The following is a 21,649-nucleotide window of genomic DNA, read 5'->3' as shown; positions in this document are numbered from 1 at the left end:
AAACCGCACAGCAAAAGGAAGACAGTGATACTGAAAGCTGATGTAAAAGAAGATAGACTAGCCACTGCCGAGCCAAACACAAATGTAGCGTTTACAAAATCACACCCTTCCTGACCGCTGTCAGCGTAGATTGACTTGCTTCCTAATGACATAACGTGCTGTAGTCTAATTCATATTTAGAAACATGGTGGTAAATACATAGATCACAATACACATAAGGCCTATTTATTAAGTACTTGGGCCTATACTACATGCCCACTCACCACTCACTTTGCTACAATTACAATGCAACATGAATACTGAACATGATAGCAAACTGCCTATAGATCAATTAGGTCCAAAATTAAAGTATTAAGTATTAAATCAAAAGACTATCAATTTGAGTTGTTAATAGTTTATATATTAATGTTTCTATATAAATGTTGAACGTTAATGTAGCCTACTAAATGTTCAGATATTCATTCAAAATGAATCGAGTATTGTTATTGGCGATAATTAGAGTTCATGTGCCTGTTATCTGAATTGCATGTTTTTCTAACAGCTTACATATTCTCAGAATTCACGTATTTGTGAAGTATGGGGAACAGGAATTAAACTGTCAGAAAACTAAGCATCTAAAAACTACAAATCCCGTTTTTTAGGGAAACCTACCTATTATTAAAGCATTGTGGGAATTGCAGTTGTGGTTCATCTGTGTTGTTGTATGGGACGCTCACGGGCTCTCCCTGTGGCACAAGGACCTGTAGGTAAAATATTGGGGAGGAGCTTTCACTGCTTGGCAGATAGATGCCGTTAGATCTTAAAGGCAAAGTAATCGATTTAAACGTGAATAGCCCACTGCTGGTTCCAAGAGTCGCCCGCCCCCACACCCCAATCTTTTTTAACGGCACAAATAAACTCCTCAGTCCACACTCATAAAATGAGACGCTCATTGGATGTTGTACAGTTAGCCTACGTTAGCTGGCAAAGTTACCGACAATTTAATTCTCTCTCGGGGTAGGAATTTGATGATTTTATCTACTTGTAGCGTTCCCTTTTAATACACCAAATAGTATAACTATGTCAGCGTCTCTCGATTGAATACAATCTCAGCTATTTCTGTTTTTACCGCTAATAAATTATTTTTATTAATTTATTTTTTGGTGTGACGTGCTCTACCCGTAAACGAACGGTAAGCTTTATCCTCTATCGGTCGCTCCAAATGCTTTTCAAGGGACATCACTTGTAATAAAGATGTAGTTACTTTGTGCGTTTAACGTTCTAAATTAAATTTACTGTAAAGGTTGAGCGGTTGGAACCAGAGCTTATCCTATGGCTGCCTGACATAACAATGACATAAGGAGCGATAGCCTAGTTACAGTACAAAACGGGGCTTCGCCATCGCCGAAAATACGCCAGTAATAAAACATAGCCTATTTCGGATAATATAACAGAAAATTTTGTCAAATTCTTAAAGTTGGCAGATTATTTGGCAAACCACCGAGGGCTTAGGCTATTCCTGTCGCCACATGGTGATTTTAGTAAGTCCTAGAACGACATAATAAACTAATAATATCTAATAATAATAATATTAACAGCAATAACAACAACGATAGTAATGCCAACAGCATCATTAAAAACGAGCAGACGGTCGTAGGCTTTGTAGAATAATTATACGTAGGCAGGTATCTGTCCTGTCTGCTGTAAATATGTGTAATGCATGGAGCTACAAAAGTGTGGTTTGTGCTACACAGACAGAAATGTTCACATGCGACGGTCGCCTAAATATGGAATTGATGAATGGGGTTGAAGGTTCTATGTATTTTTCCCCTTTAAGAGCGGGGAGTTCTGTCAGGAGGCAGAGGTGCCGAGCCGAGCCCAGCGGCAGTATTTCAGCCAATTAAAAACCGCCCTCCCCCGTTCACCACTCGGAGAAAGGGCGGGCTCAAGAACTTGAGCGATGTGTGCGGTTTCCAAGGCAACCACTTGCCTTGACCTCTCCTGTAACCCCCATCCTCCTCGGGCAAGAGACATGTTTCCATGGAGATAATTGGATCTCGGAGTACTTTCTAGTTCCCGTAAAGTGTGGTGTTAGAACGTCGGAAAGAGGTTTTCTATAGCCAATATAGAAGTGTCATGTCACTACATCGCATTCTGGCTAATGTTTGCATGGATTCTGTTCCCTTACTGCTTTCCCTGGAGTGAGATATTTTGTCACATAATTTGTGACGTGAAACAACTGAACAAAACAGGAACTCTGCAAGGGAGGACAGACGAGGAACCAAAATGGAACCGAAAAGCCCTCTGGTCTGTGAGCAAATTTTTTTTGTAGGATGTCTTTGGAAGGTTCATGAATAATTCATAGAACTCTTACCCTAGATTATCTTGAGTGGTAGTAAAAACCACCAGTCGGTCTTATTAAAAACACTATTGCCGGTCTTTGCAGTGCCATTTAGTGAGGAATGTCTAGGTTAAAGCATCTGACAAAGCTCAACTCTATTCAGCAGCCTTCCAAACTCATCCTATGAAAAAAACATACTGCCTCCTCCTTTTGACAGCGGTGTACTGACTCATCCTCTCTTCTTCATGTGTGGAGCATTGCATTGTGGGATTCCTTTTTTGCTTGAAGCTTGCAATGTATACTCTTGGTGGGAGGGAGGAAAATTGAGGGAGCAAGGGAATATAATTGCTCCCTCCTTTTTCATAAAACAACTGAACGCCACTTGGTGCGGCTGCCATATTTCATCCTGCCATTTTGGGTATTTTCCCCTTGATGCCAAGGAAAGGAATGTTAGGAAGGAAGCATACAATTTGGATCCAAATCCAACCTTTGCATTCAAAGTAGTGTTGACAGATTTAGGGAAAAAATTACAAATACTCTAGTATGCTATATAGTAGATGCCTCCAAAATGTACTTAAGTACTGTAAAAAGTATTTCAATAAACAAAGGATATCTATCACGCCTTTTGTAAACATAACTATGAAACAAAATGATTAATTAAAGTGAAACTAAATCTGGGAAATACAAAAATACAAAAAAAAAAAAAAAAAAACTGAATTCCAGAAAAAAAAGCATTTCATAATGCCATAAAAATTTGTTTCATAGATTTTTGTTGAACGTTTGTTATTTGTCAAATAAAATTGAATTCTGAACAATTGTAGCAATATATCTTAAGTAAACAATTGTAGCACATTATTAGATGAAGTGGTTGAAGTAAATAAGTAGTATTAAACAAGTAGTTGAGATAGTCAAGTAAAATATGTATAGAAATATAAAATATACATGTAGAATTTTCTTTTTATACTTAAAGCCATTGATGGAGGGATGATAATAATTATGGGACACTATCTACATTTCTGTTGATACCATGACTAGAAACTACGCAGTCAGTAACATCGCTAAAAGTCTCCAAGTTAATTTTAAAAAGCAGCTAAATTTGTGGCTGGGTGCTTTTTGGGAAAATAAGTTGCTAGGGGAGGCCAAAAGTTGATAGATCAACCTACAAAGCGGCCAAGCAGGCAGCACTGGTTAGAACCTTATCCCTAAGTGTACAACAATCAGACATGGCGGCTGGGCGAGAGAGCCGCTGCTCTGCAGTTAACAGTACATGTCAAGACAACCGACTGGAACGCTTGTGCCAGTGTGCAACCGCAACAAGACTTGTTTGTCTGACTTAGGTCACCTGAAACAATTACAGGAGCAGAATAAACTCCTACAACTTCAACCGATTCAATTGTTACGGCACTGTTTTACTGTGGTAGCCAGCCAACTTGAAGCAAATTGTGACTATTATACATAGCCAGTCATAGCCATTTTATGTGACATCAGAGACTAAAATTAGTTTTCTATAATATTGTTTATTTACTTATTTGGCTACGAGTAAACAAGAGCGCTCACTAGCTGGCTAAATAACGCGCTGTTATTTGGGAATAACTTGCTAGAGCTAAATTTGCTAGCCATGTACTGTCTGTTCGTATCTTCATCGCACTCGAGTTAATTTAGTCCCACAAACTCACAGGTAACTCAAGTTTGCTTATGTTACAAACTAATCTAGCTAGCTAATGCCAACTTCGTACAACACATTTTTACAACAAAGTAGCTAGTGAGCTAGCCTGTTTGGTCAGGTAATTTATACTAGCCTGTTTGCATTAGTGCTCCATTAAAAAAAGAAAAAGTTATAGATTTGTGCTTTTAGCTTAACTTGACTGCCCCCCCCTTGCTTGGTCACACACACACACACACACACACACACACACACAATTCTTTCCAACAATAAATAGCAAGTTTTTTCATGCAGTGCCACAGTGTTGGAAGCTATTATTTACTCCAGGAAGTTGAGTAAGACAGATGATTAGTCTGTTTTTACCTTTGCAGGGCTGTGTTTGAGAGCTGGTTTAGTGATAGCTTCCCCATGACAAAATGACATCATATTGTTTGTGTGCAACAAGGTTAGTCATAGCTAACACCAGGTGGAACACCACATGAGCTTAGAAGTGATGATCAATGTTTGAGCAAACACTGGGGATAAAAAGCTTAAATACTGAGATAAATGACACATCCTACAAATACCCAGGGCTCCCCCAGACCTGCTATGCTATGACATCATGAATCAGCCAATGAATCTGGGGACAATGTAGTGCACAAGCTGTCTGGATGTGATCATCTAATGAACTGTGTGTGTGTGTGCGTGTGTGTACATTTTTAAGTGTGTCCATGCATGTGGGTACAGTTCAGTGTGCACGTGCACATGTACGTAGAGGCTTGTGTGTGCGCATGTGTGTGTATGAGAGAGAGAGAGGGAATGTAAGTGTGCATGCATGAGTGCAGGCGTATGTATGTCTTACGAATGTGTGTGCTTGTGTGTGTTTGTGTGTTATAGCCCAACCCCAATGGAACGTTCTCTTCCTGTGACCTGTTGAGACGAATCTGCGTGCCTGGGAGTGCAGGTGTGTTCACCACAACGGCACACACTGGCTTCTTAAAGATGCAGTCACGCACACGGAGGAAAGGTTGGGGCTGACTGAGAGGAAGAGATTTATGACTCTGCGTAGACTGACTGAAGGGTCAACCATTGCAACTGGATGCTATGGGCATATCCGGTACCCCTGTGTGTACGCTGAATTACTGCAAGTGTTACCACCACATTTTCCTGCTCTTATCATGACTTCTGTGATTCACTATATCCCTACAAACAGCAGTCATAGTGTCACGTTTCGTTTGGAAGCTGTCAGAGTTCAGCCTTCTGATTGGATGCTGTTTGTTGTCACATGTGTGCCAGTCCTGTCCTATGTCATGCCAGTACAGCACCTCTGAAACTGAAACTGAAAAAGGGAGTGAAAGAGCAAGCGGTAGAGAATGAGACAGAGGGGGAGAGACAGGAGAAGAGAAGGGCTTACAGAAGGATCGGGAGAAACTGAAATAGAGAGACAGATATCTACTGAGACAAACAGACAGAGGGAGAGATAGTCAGAGAAGAAGGGAAGCAGGGAGGGAGGAGACGGAGAAAGAAGATTCAGCTACTCCCTGGCATCTCACAGCAGTCAGCTGCCTGCCCAACCAAAGGCCTGGACATTTTCCCTCACAACCCTTACAGAAGTGGAACAGGCTGTATGGCACTATATTGAAAAACTATATTATTATGCTTATAAAATATATTGAAACACTTAAATGTGAATGTGTTTCAATATATGGGAAAATACAGGGATGGTCTTTTTGTTTTTACTAAATGCATTGCTCTGAAATATACATTTTCCAAATAGTCAATATATTTTGCAGTATATTCCATTTCCTCAAAGAAACTACACCATACCACACCATGCTTCTCAGCTTTGCCCAATAGACACCAAATGTTTAGAGATCATATTCCACACACACACACACACACAGGTTTCCAAAGAATTTCTGGCGAAATCACAGAAAAACACTACGTAATTGTGAATACAGACTTACACCCCCTAATTATTATCATTTAGCCATGAAAGGTGCGTGTCAATAATAAAGAATGTTCCAAATGCAAGAATTGAAATACCGGATTTGTTTAGTATTGCTAACTGTTCTGATAAAATTACCATGCCAATGACAATACCTCATTAAAATTCTATTCTTAACCTGGAATAACAAAAACGGAATGACATTCTCAACACTGTTCCTGCAATTTTCACAGGACATCCAGGAAACCGATTCAGGCACTGGGAATGTTGACATGAACTTTCCAGGAATGCTCTAGGACGCATTCACTAATTGGGTAAGGCGGCTGTATTTGTGGAATTCCCGGAATTCTTCACGTATGTGAATGTGGATGTACCCTGGGTTATTAAAACAGGGTTAGGGTGGGTTTGGACACATCCCCCTCAATGGTACCAAACCAGTGGTAACGTAGCATTCCGGTAGGACCGTTATACTGCTGGGGCAGACACTGCACACAAACACACACATGTACACATGCAAAGACACGCATACACAAACACACAGGAATGCACATGAACATACTAATGACTCGCATGTATCCACACACGTCAGCACACACACACATATGCAGAGACACACACACACTTGCATGCGCTTGAACATACAGATGACCAACTTGTGGCCACAGACACACACTGCTTGAACTTGAGTTTTCAGAGGAGCAGTTTTTTTAGTCTATGAGATCATTAGTGAGGTTTGTAACCAAACCTGCACGTGGCATCAAAAAGCAGTTTAAAAATATGCCTGTGATTAGTATGTTTAATTAATGCTGAGTTTTTGTTTTTAGTCTTATGATCTTAGACTACTGTGAAATCTCTCAAGGCCCCCTACGTCCATCTGGCTGTACAGTAAAACAGCATTGAAACCAATAATATATAATATTATAAAATATACACTATATGACCAAAAGTATCTGGACACCCATTGGTCTGGGGCTGTTTTTCATATTTGGGCTAGGCCCCTGTGTTCCACTTAAGGCAAAACTTAATGCTACAGCATACTATCACGTTCTAGATGATTCTGTGCTTCCCCAGCACTTTGGGGAAGGCCATTTCCTGTTTCAGCATGACAGTGCCCCCGGACGTACGGCGAGAAAATAGAAATGGTTTTGTTCAGAATGGTGTGGAAGAATTTGACTGGCCTGCACAGAGCCCTGACCTCATCCCCATCCAACAACCTGGGGATCAATTAGGAAGCCAACTCGAGTAAGACCTTATCGTCCAATCAGTGCCTGACCTTACTAATGCTCCTCTGGCTGAATGGAAGGAAATCCCTGCAGCAATGCTCCAGCATGTAGTATAAAGCCTTCCCTGAATAGTGGTGGTTGTTATAGCAGAAAAGGTGGACCAACTCCATATTAATGCCCATAGTTTTGGATGAGATATTGGATCTCAGGTGTCCCCATACATCTAGCCATGCAGTGCAGTAATTATTATTATTATTATGTTTCTGGAATGGAAAAAAAATAGGGCATTATTGCCCCAGAGAACAAAATAGGGCATTATTTCTTTTAGGTGTGTTCAGTAATGTGTGTGTGAGTGACTGGTGTACATCTGTGTGCATGTGAGTCTGTGTGTGGGTTGGTGTGTGTGTGTGCACACATTTATGTGTGCGATATGCATGTGTGGTTATGAAAGTGAGTCCCCAAAGTGGAATTGTGACACAGAGAAGACAGCCAGCCACTCCATCCTGTGTTCTGCATGGCTGTTTGTTTATTTTTACATCCTGTATTAGCTTAGCGTACAGCTTCATCTAATGTGACTTACACAGCCCACTTTATCCAGTTATATGGCTGTATGTCAGGCAAAGTACAATTTCCCAAGGGTACAACAACAGTCCACGAAAGGGAATTAAACCTGCAACCCCCCTGGTTAAATGGCCTGTTCCCTTATTGATTTGTCACACTGCAGACTTCCTGTACTTACCCATAATGCCCCTCTGTCACTGTGCCATTCTGTCAGGAAGCGTGCAGGGCAGAGAGAAAATTATTCACAAAGACCTTTGCAATTCCATTTATTTCCTAACTTTAGTAAGCAGAGATTTGAGAGATAGATTTAGCCTAGCTGCAGCACAAAAAATATGCCCTGACCATTTGAGTAAGGAAATTAGGCAATTGTTTTTCTTTCTTTTTTTTTTTTTAAATCACTGATATGCCATGATATGAGTTTGGCGGTCACCAAAACTAAAATGGCAATGGGAACATTCGGTGGCAGTGTGGAGTGGTTGAAGAACTTAACTTAATTCTTAGAGGTTCCAGGTTCAAATACCAGTTGTGGCAACATTGCTGTACTCTTTATCAAGAGAATTAACCAGAAGAGCTTTAGTATGGAGTGTCTAACTGAATAAATATATGGTATATTTAAGCTGTGTCACTGGTGTCTGGTAAGCAAATTAATTATATACTGTTAATAAATGAAAACATTTGAATAGTGTAATGATGGATAGATTGAATACACGTCAAACTGCTTGCTAGCTCTTCACCAGCGTGGAACAGGAGTCGGGGTGGAAAAGGTAAAAGCGGTACACTGGCAGAACCTGAGAACGTTCCAGAACGTGCCACTGACAAAGAAGTAGGTGATCAGAAGTTTGGTGGTCAGACTGCTCTACCATCCCATTTCAACCACAGATTAATACAGGCAACAAACCATACGGTAACAAAATGGACCCCCAGTTACGGACCGTGGTCTTGTCTGTCCAAACCCGGTAATGCAACGTATTTAGAGGTATTAACCCTTTTTAATTAAGGTGATTTATGTCATTAAGCCCATCTCCAGCGTCACCCTACGTTACCAGAATGATCTCTCTCCGTGGTGCAAGGCACTGACCTTCACTTCAGAGCAGAAAGGCATAGCCTGCTTCTCCACCAAACCTGAGGTTCCCAGGTTTCGGCGCGCCTGACGCATGGTATCTGTGGAGACCACAAGGCCAGTCTGGAGATTACAGCGTTTGATTTAAGGGGGAGAGGGGACAATTTCCACGGCGGTATTTGTGCCACCATCTCTATGAAGATGCTGCAATAACTCAGTAACTCAGAGACTGCCAGCTGGAACCCACAAGACTTGTTAACCTTTCCTCCTTATTAAAAAGCTGATAGCTATTTTCATTTCGAGTAATTTCATTTTGCATTAAAGGGAATGGATTACAATAATTGAGCATCAATCCGCTTTTTAGAAAAATCATGCCCCCCACACATAATCACCGGTGTGACAATTCAGCAGATGATATTAAGAATAAAAGAACCGATAATTTTACCTGGAACAACATACTTCTTATCAGAAGCTTTAAATGGTCGCATTTTTAAAAATATGTTGCTTTAACAAAGAGAATTAAAAAAAGTGATAGACTGTTTCCTTTGTTAATCTTCAGTGCGTATTTTTGCATACATTAAAACTTTGGCCCTGATTTAACTCTTGAAACTGCTCTGATCTCACAAAGTATCCTCTCTTGAGTTTTCCTGCTTCTACAGAGTGAAACTGAAATGGCCTTTTTTTTTACAATCATTGTCAAGTATGTTTTGATTGTTTCTGTGGTAGTTTACCCATATCTCAGCTCCACTGTTACATACGCTGCTCAGTAAACCCAGCTTTTGTCTCCAGATCGGTCCTCTGGCCGGTACTGAGATTAGGAGAGTTACCCTAGTCAGGGATGTGTTCCCGTGTCCTACCTATTACTGCTGTCGCTTACAAACCAGCTCCACCACATTTCAGAAACGGCAGGACACACCTTCCCCAACAGCCTCTTTCTTCTACTTCAGAACACATACACGCACACGCACAGCCCCACACACACATGCTGTACATGCGCGCACACACATGCTCACACACACACACACTTGCGCACAGGCACACGCACACACATTCCCAGCTATACACACACCAATTTTGTACATATACACACGTACACAATTTTATTTTCCTTTTTTTCTCCACAATTTTGGAATCACCCATCCTGCCCCCACAGCAGAAGCACTGCAGCCGACGCGTACGCCCGGGCCTAAGCCCCAGGAAAAATCCGGAACAGCCTCCCAAAAAAAGGGACGCTTCTGTGGGGTTCAGCCAAGGGTCCCTGACCCCACAACTCCTCCCCCCTGGATGAGCCGCCATTTTGCGGGGCAAAGCCCGGTTCGGATTAAAACCGCGAGTGCACAAACCGAATGACTGTTGCTATGATAGTGAGTCATGACTTGGTCTCAGCATCAACTCTGGATTTTAAATGTTGAATCTGAGACCACAGCAGCAGCGTGGTCTGGAAACTTCAGAACCTTGGCAGTTCACACTGAACAAAATACTCCAGCAAATATTTTAAAGCCATCACCCAGACTTTTTAAATCTCCACCAGCCTTATAACACGATACGACCCTATCAAATCAAACCGGATCAGACTGGATCTGACTGGATCAACAAGACCCCACGGAGAAAACCGCAGAAGGAATAGTAACGGTAATAAACGTTATCTGTCCAGCGTCCGCTGCCTTCCCGCTGACGGCCCGCCGTCGGCACCAGCGGCTGGGCCGCCAGGATTCGCAAACCGGCCCTACGGCGGTCCGTCAGCGGGCCGGAGGGGCGCGATGGCCGAGATGAAAATCAGCCGCTAAAAGAACGCAAAGCGGCCGGTGAACTGTCCACCGGCTAGCGGACCACTGCCGCTCCCGTGTGCACACGCTGGCGGACCGGCGGCAGGTGCTGATGGCGGTCCGGTAGCTGGCCGCTTGCTCGCGGGTGCTGGGGAGAAGCGCATCGCCTGTGGAGGGTCACAAAGGTGTGCTCGCCAGACCTGGGTGAAACACCTTATCTGAGATGTTTCTATAAGCCTTCAAACCACAGTGAACTTCCAGCGGATTGCAGTCAGTAATGAAACAAACTTATGTTTTCACCAGTATTTACAGCAGCAGCAGCTGCTCAGAGCCTCTCTGTTTGAGACGCACATCCACCGCAGAGCCAGGCCAGAACATGCCAGGCCGCTTCCTTGGGTGGGGAGCAGGGTCTGGGGGCTCCTTTAGCACTTAGCAGCTGGGCTGGCTGTACGGACTGGGGGGGTCTGACTAAAGAGAAAAGTACATTTTTACCCTGTTCCTATAGAAACCAATATCACCACCTACAGTCCCCCCTCGCCAGTATAACCTCACTCACGTCCTTTTTCCGTTTACTTTTCTTGTTGTGTTGTAAAGAAAACTTGGGTGTGGAATGGAACCAGTTCTTAAGAAGAAACAGAATAGAAAGGAGAATGAAGAGTAAGAAACCATTGACTGCTTGTAGTTCCTGCTTCTCTTTCTTTCCTTTCTCTGGAGTTTGCAGGATTAGCACGTTCCATTTCTGGGTTCTGGTCGCTCTGTAACGCAGATCCCACAGAACCGGTCGGGTTTGCCCGTGCGGTGCTCTCTCTCTCTCTCTCACAGGAAGTCACCTGACCCCCTCTGGGTGGGGCGTCTCTCACAGGCTCTGGAAAGCCCCGGCGCTGGGCAGGGCGGGTTTGGGGAACAGGTGGGCGGAGCCTGTGAGAACAGTGTGACCTCTGGCGCAACACAGCCCCGTCCCTGTCAGTGTCACAGAGTGCACTACTGAGGGGAATTATCCCAAACGTGGCCTGGTCTAATTTATTTAAAACACTATTGCACAAACCTGAGAAAATTTCAGTCCAATGTGTTACCAACCCAACATGCTGCGCAATCATGCGAAAGAATTGTGTTCTGAATATTGCTCTACCTTCTTTATTTCAAAGGGACAATGTGCAATATTTAACATGAAATTCAGAAAATGAACTTTGATACATTACACCAGGTTTAGCGCTAAGCTAATTAACACCTGTGACCCCTGCCAGGTAACAGCAAGAGTACAAAATCTGTTTTAGAAAAAAAGACAGAACAGACTACAGAAGCTTAAAAAAATATCGGAGCAGTTAAGATGAATATGACACATAAGTACAGACAATCAGCTTTTAATTCATTATATTTACAAGCGTATGTTTTACGATTTTACAGAAACAATTGTTTTTGTGTTAATTCCCCCCATTTTCAGGTGTGCAAAATTAAGTTAACGGATGAACTTAAAAGTAAATCAAAGCAATAAAGTCTAATATTTTGTTGCATAGCCCTTAAATGTAATAACTGCATCAAGTCTATGACCCAGTGACATCACCACCGGTTGTTATCTTCTTTGGAAATGCCTTTTCAGGCCATTCAAGCAGACACTTTCCGCTGATCTTTGTGTTGGGGGTTTCTGTCTTCAGTCTCCTCTTCAGCAAGTGAAATGCATGCTCGACTGGATTTAAACCAGGTGACTGGCTTGGCCAGTTCAAAACTTCACACTTTTTCCCACTGATGAATGCCATTTGCTGCGTAGGCTGTGTGTTTGGGGTCATTGTCTCGCTGCAGGATGAAACGCTGGCCAATGAAGCTGGAGGAATTTCTCTGTACTTTACAGACAAAATCTGTCTGCCCATGTGGAAACATAGTATACTTACGTATACATGAAATATACATTTTATACTTAATAGTCACTTTGGTAAAGGTTTGTTTAGGTCTCATCTGTCCATAAAACATATTGACTCTTGCTGCTGATGCTAGGGTTGCATCTTGCAGTGTAGCCTCTATAATTCTGGTCTTAAAGCCTTCTGCGTATGGCGGCTTGTGATATTTTCACCCTTGCCCTCTGGAGACTGCCGGTGATGTCACTGACTGTTGTTTTAGAGTTTTTCTTCACAGCTCTTAGGATTTGTCAGTCATCAACTGCAGTTGTCTTCTTTGGACAACCTGTTAGACGTTTATTTCTAAGTCCATCTGACTTTTCGGAAAGGAAAAAAAAACAGTGGGGACAGAAGACATTCCATCTCCGTAAAGCTTACGTCGAAAGACGGTGAAAGTCAGTGAAATCCAGGACGATGTTCCTGAATCGGGGGAGGCAGCGTGGGCTTTGGAGGGAGAGGGAGAGAGTTCCCTGCAAACAGACTGCGGAATGGAGGCTAATGGAACCCACATGGGCTCAGCCGGCGAGGCTAGCGCAGAGGAGCCCCACACTTTCTGCGTCCACCGCCCCCTCTCGCTTCTTCTCCCCCCTTTTCCCTTCTCCCCCCGTCCCCTCTACCCCGAGATTGACGTCTCCTTTTCTCAGTGACCAAATGGTTCACATTTCTTTTTTCTAACCGTGTTGGGATTTAATGGAGGTAATAAATAGGTATCAAAATGATTTTTTGTCAATGTCGTCCAAAATGTTGCTAAATAGCAGAGAAACAAAATCCTGCAAGTCATAGTGAAAATGATACACCAATAGAAGTAATTCATTATTTAAAGAAAATAAAACATAAATAAAACGTTACTGTGTTTTGTGGTCGCGTAGTAGAGAGCCGGGTGCCCCCAGCTGGCTTGGATCAGGAGCGCTGTACTACAATCTTTGCTGCCTGACCAACAGCTGAGAGCTTGGTGTGTGTGTACATGTGTGCGTGTGTGTGCGCGCGCGCAAGTGCCTGTGTGTGTGTGTATGTATGTGTATGTGCGTTTCTATGTATATGTATGTGTATTTGTATGTGTGTGCTGCATGTGTGTGTGTGTTTGTATGTATGTGTATGTGTGTTTGTATGTATGTGCTGCATGTGTGTGTGTGTTTGTACGTGTGTGCTGCATGTGTGTGTGTATTTGTATGTGTGTGCTATATGTGTGTGTGTGTTTGTATGTGTGTGCTGCATGTGTGTGTGTTTGTATGTGTGTTTGTATGTGTGTGCTGCATGTGTGTGTGTTTGTATGTGTGTTTGTATGTGTGTGCTGCATGTGTGTGTGTGTTTGTATGTGTGTGCTGCATGTGTGTGTGTTTGTATGTGTGTGCTGCATGTGTGTGTGTGTTTGTATGTGTGTGCTGCATGTGTGTGTGTTTGTATGTGTGTGCTGCATGTGTGTGTGTGTTTGTATGTGTGTGCTGCATGTGTGTGTGTGTTTGTATGTGTGTGCTGCATGTGTGTGTGTGTTTGTATGTGTGTGCTGCATGTGTGTGTGTGATGTGTGTTGTGTTTGTATGTGTGTGCTGCATGTGTGTGTGTGTTGTATGTGTGTGCTGCATGTGTGTGTGTGTTTGTATGTGTGTGCTGCATGTGTGTGTGTGTTTGTATGTTTCTCCTTCCTTCTCCTTCATACCAGGATTCTTCTTTCAGGTGTACTCCTCATGTTTATATGAAAATATTACTCTGCTCATAAGTTTTATTCTTTTGGTTTTTGCTGACCCCTTGATAAGCACACAGTACTCTCTTCTACGAACACGAAGACACACACACGCACACACACAGGAAAAGCCCCGCCTACTTCTTTTTCCGCCTTCTATTTTTGTACTCAGAAACCAAAACAAAAAGCTTTGTCTAATGAAAACAGCCCAGCTGGTGACTGGTGAATTGCAGTGTGCAGCATGCTCCATTTCTAACACACACACACGCGCACGCACGCACGCACGCACACACACACGCGCACGCACACACATACATACAAACGCGCACACACACACACACACACTTCTAACACACACGCACACATTTCTAACACACAGACTATATTGGTCATTCTTGTTCAGTAAATTGAGGACTGAAAGGACTGCAGCACTGAGAGGACCTCGGACACTGCAGATGCTCTGACTGCTCCAGCTGCGCAGGCACATGCGAGAGGCTGTGCCTAGGGAGCTGGAGCTGCAAGGCCGACAGCCAACATGAATACAGCCTGAGCCCTCAGTCTACTTTGAAGATTTCATTTTGCATAGGGGGGCTGTGGCAGGAAGGGCAAAAGCACAACAGAGTAAACTCTGAAGTACCCTGAAGACTGTTTCGGGTAAAAGAACTTATGGCTTCCATTTCAGCACACTGTTGTAATAAATTAAAAAAAACTGCTCTTTTGATTCATGAGGTACGAAAACAAAGTCACAATCTGTTTACTAAAAAAAAACCAAGGCATTAGCACTGTTCTTAATAACGCCCCTTCTCTGCACCTTTTGCTTATTTTTCCCCTCCATGCTTTATTTGTGCTTAAAATAAAAACACTTTGTCATCTTGGACTGAAATTCAAACACTTTGAAAAACAGACATGTGCCTATATATATACATATATATATATATATATATATATATAGTAAAGTTCAGATCTCAGCTTTTATTCATTGATATTTTTATACTGTTATTGGGGTTTGTCAACATGAGGACCAGAATTGTGCCAATGAAAGTTAAGGAAGCAATTACGCTGTTTTCACTGTGCTGGCACAGGTTTGCATAAAGGGAAGAGAGGGAAGGAAGGTGGGAAGAGGGAAGAGGAGAGAGAGAGAGCGAGAGACTCAGGCCAATAGAGGGAGAGAGAGAAAGAGGGAGAGAGGGAGAGAGAGAGGGAGAGGGAGAGGGAGAGGCGGAGAGAGAGACAGAGGCAAAGAGAGAGAGGGAGAGAAGAACAGAGAGACGGGGGAGAGAGGGACAGTATTTATGAGATGCATATGTTGACAGTCAGAGACAGAAGAGGAGGCGCATTTCAACAGAACTGCTCTGCTTCTCTTTTCTAGGGAAGTTCCGGAGAAAACGTTAAGCTTCTCTTTGATGACAAGGCAATCGAGGTGAGCGCAGCCACACTAACAGAAACATTCTGATTACATTTCCATTTTGTTTGTGAGATAATGCAAGAACAATTCCCCAGAGAGCCTTAGAACTGTAATGGTTCTAAACAGGTTCACAGAAAAAACGGCAGTACGTGTCTATAATATTTTCAGAATGTCCCAAATTCCAGATTTGTTGGACGTTAGTAGCTTTCCCAATTATACTGTACACTTAACATGAATGGCCTTTGACAGTTCAAATTATATTTTATGTGACAAACATGAAAATGTCAAAACAATATTGGAAAATGAGGACATTGCCTAGATGTCATACCTCATGCAAAATGTTCAGCAAAGGTGCAATTCAAATCCTGAACATGATGTGTGCCTAAATTATGGATGTCTAACAAAGATTGTAGAAATTACAGCATGCGGCAAGAGAGAAAGATCCCTTTTTTAGGAAGTGAGACAAACAAAAACCCATAGAAGCGTGCATGTGGCTCAGGGGTGTGAAGATTTACTCTCTTATGAAACTTTAGCAGACTCCAGACTTGTGCCTGCTGAAGGGAGCTCAGCACACAGCCCAGATCTGGGTTAGCTTTAGCTTTTGACACAAAAGAGCTGCTGTATTCTGAGGTCAGTTATTGAGGTCTGAGGTGAAGGGGGGGGGGGGGGGGGTTTAGTGGGTGGGGATCGTCCAAAGCAGAGCCAAACAGAAGGGGAAGAAAAGAAATTCAGTGGAGCTTGTGCACTTACGTATAGCACTAAAACAGGAACACATCACAGTTTTATCTCGAAACTGGTCTGCCTGTCAATCAATCTATGCATATGCTTTTATTTTATCTGTCTGTCCATCCTTCCGTCTGCCTACCTATCTGTCCATCTGTCCATTTTTCAATTATTTATTGGTCAATCAGTGGTAGCTAACGACATTAGCAGGCTCGCAGTTTTTAAAAATGTTTTCAAAAGCACTGTTCTGCTCACAACAGCTATTTAAACAGGACGGATCTGGTGCTGCAGCGTTTCTCAATGGTGGGACAGTCACAGGCCACCCCTGAGCAGACTCTCTGATCCTGCAGATCTTCACTCTGGGCTTCCCTTTGAGAAAGCTGAACTCCCAGCCCCCTGGTCTCAACACCAGCCCATCAGTCCTTCCACCTAGAGCGCCCCAACACATCCGCAGGCATGAATTAAACACAGGGAAGTGGTCTGGGGCCCAGGTTTCATTGCAGGGTTACAGTGCTGAGTGCATTCTGTTGTTCTAACATAAATGGGTTTACTCACTCTGAGTGTGTGTGTGTAAGTGTGTGTGTTTGTGCGCATGCACATATGCATGTGCTGTTGTAAGAGAGTTTGTGTTTCTGTTTTTTATGTACATCTGTGTTCATGTGTTTACATTTTCATATAAACATAGCAGACTTCTCTCTCATCCAGAGTATCCTACACAGCTTTTGACATACGTTTCTGACACGTAATCAATTTATATAGCTGGATATTTACTGATGCAATTCCGGTTAAGTACCTTACTCAAGGGCACAAGGGCATTGGCTCCACCTAGGAACTAAACCTGCAACCTCTGAATAACAATCCCGGTACCCTGGACACTGCACTACACTGCTGCCATGTTTGTATGTACAATGGGCCAGTGGCCTGCAAGCATACAGTATGTGTGCTTACAAGTGTATTTGTACATGCGTGCATATGCACTTTTGCCTGTATCTGTTATGCGTTTATATTGTGTTGTAGCTGGTAACAGTGAAAACAGTAATGAGGCTTCTGTGCATGTTTTGCGTGTGTCCATATCAGTATTCTGTGTTTTTTGGTATACCTTGTAAATGTGTTTGTGTGTGTATGTGTGAGTGAGTATGTGTGTGCATAATTTGCATGCGAGTATGTGCACATGTATGTTTATGTGTTTATACGTAATGTGTGTGTATATTTGTGTAAGTGTTCACAAGCGTGTATGCGTAACGCACGTGTGCAGTGTGCATGCGATCACAGACTCAGGTGCATATTTACACTCTGAATCTGCAGCTTTAGTGCCTCCAGTGGTTGATTTATGTCTCTTTGTAAGTATCCATTAGGCGCTGTCTGGCAGTTTGAGGGAGGGGGGGGGGGGCAGGGGAAGCGCAGGGCCACGCAGACGGCTCGTTCACACCCCCCAGGGTTGTGTAGGAGAACAGCGTCTGCGCTCGCGCTCACACAGGCGCGTAACGACGCAGTTTCAGCCCCGAGCTCCGGGCACAGCGGTCTCTGCGCAGGCCAGCCCACAGGCTGTTTGGCTTCAGGCCTTTACCGACACAGAGCACGTTCAGCTCACTGTCCCAGCCTTTACCGACACAGAGCGCGTTCAGCTCACTGTCCCAGCCTTTACCGACACACAGAGCGCGTTCAGCTCACTGTCCCAGCCTTTACCGACACAGAGCGCGTTCAGCTCACTGTCCCAGCCTTTACCGACACAGAGCGCGTTCAGCTCACTGTCCCAGCCTTTACCGACACAGAGCGCGTTCAGCTCACTGTCCCAGCCTTTACCGACACAGAGCGCGTTCAGCTCACTGTCCCAGCCTTTACCGACACACAGAGCGCATTCAGCTCACTGTCCCAGCCTTTACCGACACAGAGCGCGTTCAGCTCACTGTCCCAGCCTTTACAGACACAGAGCGCGTTCAGCTCACTGTCTCAGCCTTTACCGACACACAGAGCGCGTTCAGCTCACTGTCCCAGCCTTTACCGACACAGAGCGTTCAGCTCACTGTCCCAGCCTTTACCGACACAGAGCGCGTTCAGCTCACTGTCCCAGCCTTTACCGACACAGAGCGTTCAGCTCACTGTCCCAGCCTTTACCGACACAGAGCGCGTTCAGCTCACTGTCCCAGCCTTTACCGACACAGAGCGCGTTCAGCTCACTGTCACAGCCTTTACGACACAGAGCGCGTTCAGCTCACTGTCCCAGCCTTTACCGACACAGAGCGCGTTCAGCTCACTGTCCCAGCCTTTACCGACACAGAGCGTTCAGCTCACTGTCCCAGCCTTTACCGACACAGAGCGTTCAGCTCACTGTCCCAGCCTTTACCGACACACAGAGCGCGTTCAGCTCACTGTCCCAGCCTTTACCGACACAGAGCGCGTTCAGCTCACTGTCCCAGCCTTTACCGACACAGAGCGCGTTCAGCTCACTGTCCCAGCCTTTACCGACACACAGAGCGCGTTCAGCTCACTGTCCCAGCCTTTACCGACACAGAGCGCGTTCAGCTCACTGTCCCAGCCTTTACCGACACAGAGCGCGTTCAGCTCACTGTCCCAGCCTTTACCGACACAGAGCGCGTTCAGCTCACTGTCCCAGCCTTTACCGACACAGAGCGCGTTCAGCTCACTGTCCCAGCCTTTACCGACACAGAGCGCGTTCAGCTCACTGTCCCAGCCTTTACCGACACAGAGCGCGTTCAGCTCACTGTCCCAGCCTTTACCGACACAGAGCGCGTTCAGCTCACTGTCCCAGCCTTTACTGACACACAGAGCGCGTTCAGCTCACTGTCCCAGCCTTTACCGACACAGAGCGCGTTCAGCTCACTGTCCCAGCCTTTACCGACACAGAGCGCGTTCAGCTCACTGTCCCAGCCTTTACCGACACAGAGCGCGTTCAGCTCACTGTCCCAGCCTTTACGACACAGAGCGCGTTCAGCTCACTGTCCCAGCCTTTACCGACACAGAGCGCGTTCAGCTCACTGTCCCACCTTTACGACACACAGAGCGCGTTCAGCTCACTGTCCCAGCCTTTACCGACACAGAGCGCGTTCAGCTCACTGTCCCAGCCTTTACCGACACACAGAGCGCGTTCAGCTCACTGTCCCAGCCTTTACCGACACAGAGCGCGTTCAGCTCACTGTCCCAGCCTTTACCGACACACAGAGCGCGTTCAGCTCACTGTCCCAGCCTTTACCGACACAGAGCGCGTTCAGCTCACTGTCCCAGCCTTTACCGACACACAGAGCGCGTTCAGCTCACTGTCCCAGCCTTTACCGACACAGAGCGTTCAGCTCACTGTCCCAGCCTTTACCGACACAGAGCGCGTTCAGCTCACTGTCCCAGCCTTTACCGACACAGAGCGCGTTCAGCTCACTGTCCCAGCCTTTACCGACACAGAGCGCGTTCAGCTCACTGTCCCAGCCTTTACCGACACACAGAGCGTTCAGCTCACTGTCCCAGCCTTTACCGACACAGAGCGTTCAGCTCACTGTCCCAGCCTTTACCGACACACAGAGCGCGTTCAGCTCACTGTCCCAGCCTTTACCGACACACAGAGCGCGTTCAGCTCACTGTCCCAGCCTTTACCGACACAGAGCGCGTTCAGCTCACTGTCCCAGCCTTTACCGACACAGAGCGCGTTCAGCTCACTGTCCCAGCCTTTACCGACACAGAGCGCGTTCAGCTCACTGTCCCAGCCTTTACCGACACAGAGCGCGTTCAGCTCACTGTCCAGCCTTACCGACACGAGCGCGTTCAGCTCACTGTCCCAGCCTTTACCGACACAGAGCGCGTTCAGCTCACTGTCCCAGCCTTTACCGACACAGAGCGGTTCTCATGCGCACTGATCACAGCTGTTCCACCATGGAAGGCGTTGACTGCAGTTTGGGGGACGGGTAGGGACTTGTAAACTAGGTTTGAATCTCGTTATTCGCTGATAAAGTGTATTCAGCCCATGGGATAGGAGGAGACTGCAGTTTGGGGGGCTGGCAATGTTAAACATAAATTTGAAATCTATTATTAAGGAATAAAAGTGAATAATTCAGCCCACATGATTTAGGACGGCACAGACTTGCAGGCATCTATGCTAGGGCTGTGCATTCAAATATATATATTTATTATGTTTTATTTACAGATTTTTTAATGCCCGATCCTACTGCATCAGACCCGTGTCTCCATGCCTGCGTCTCCAGGCTAGGGGTGGGACCGTTTTCTCCAGTAACGAGTACTCGTCAGCTGATTCTTAAATGCTTAATTGGACAATGAGAATAAAAATTAGCTTGATGAAAAATACAAAGCCCATCCAGTATACTGAAAAACCGCTAACATCTCATTGTGTGTGTCTGTGGCACATTCATGTTTTCATGTATATAGGCCCACTCATATATGTGATGCATTCATATTTACCTCTGCCCCCTCCCTCCATTTAAACTTAATAGTTCATATTTATTATGTCTCTCTGTCTGGTAATCAAGGCATCCCCATGCTATGGGTTGGGGCAGCAGGTAAGGTTCAAGAACGGGAGCAGGGTTCTTCAGGCTGTGGGAAGCAGTAAAAAAAGGCGTTAACATCCCAGCCAGGTCAATGGTTTTTTCAACTTTTTTTTATCATTTTAAAACAGACGACTCCAGTAAACACAAAGGACACATCAGCTTGTGTTACTTTAGAGAAAATCGTAAAATGTCCAAGCTCCTCCAAGCCTGCGCCCACACACCTGCACCACCAGACCTGCGCCCACACACCTGCACCACCAGACCTGCGCCCACACACCTGCACCACCAGACCAGCGCCCACACACCTGCACCACCAGACCTGCGCCCACACACCTGCACCACCAGACCTGCGCCCACACACCTGCACCACCAGACCAGCGCCCACACACCTGCACCGCCAGACCTGCACCACCAGACCAGCGCCCACACACCTGCACCACCAGACCTGCGCCCACACACCTGCACCACCAGACCAGCGCCCACACACCTGCACCGCCAGACCTGCGCCCACAGACCTGCACCCCCTGATCTGCGCCCACAGACCTGCACCTCCGGACCTGTGATATCAGGCCTGCACCTTACATGACAGATTTTTATTACGCACACAATAAACTGCCCAAAATTTTAATGTACATTCCACAATAGCCAACACGTCTCCCAAGAAATCTTTCAAAACATATGCTGGGCAAGTTTAACATTATTTGGCCGGGTACAAAGTGAGCAGGCAAACATTGTTATTAAAAGAGAAAAGTTTGTTTTTATGAAAAGGGCTTTTGTCTTTAAATGTCACATACAGTTGGTAGAAAACAAATTCTCTGGAGAACATGAACTATGGAATTTTTCACATTTATTAAAATGGTATAAATAGACTTGCATGTCGGCAGATTAGACATCACAAAGAATTTACATTACGAAATTAAATG

The 21,649-nt window shown here is 44.9% G+C and overlaps 1 long non-coding RNA gene across 3 annotated transcripts; it reads left to right on the top strand.

Annotated features, from left to right (window-relative positions):
* The first annotated feature begins 926 nt into the window (after positions 1 to 926).
* LOC135239411 (uncharacterized) lies at positions 927 to 20,501 on the top strand. 3 transcript variants are annotated; one of them, XR_010325366.1, is made up of 4 exons: positions 927 to 4,926; positions 6,144 to 6,224; positions 15,460 to 15,510; positions 16,569 to 17,595. It is a non-coding gene; the product is annotated as an uncharacterized LOC135239411 (long non-coding RNA). The 3 variants fall into 3 exon arrangements; XR_010325367.1 differs by lacking the exon at positions 16,569 to 17,595 and adding an exon at positions 20,369 to 20,501 and having other exon boundaries at positions 927 to 6,224; XR_010325365.1 differs by having other exon boundaries at positions 927 to 6,224.
* Positions 20,502 to 21,649: the final 1,148 nt, after the last annotated feature.

This window comes from Anguilla rostrata, chromosome 14 (assembly GCF_018555375.3).
Source record: "Anguilla rostrata isolate EN2019 chromosome 14, ASM1855537v3, whole genome shotgun sequence".
NCBI classification, from domain to species: Eukaryota; Metazoa; Chordata; class Actinopteri; order Anguilliformes; family Anguillidae; genus Anguilla; species Anguilla rostrata.
Note: the sequence above shows the minus strand (reverse complement) of the source record. Positions and strands in the feature narration are given on the sequence as shown.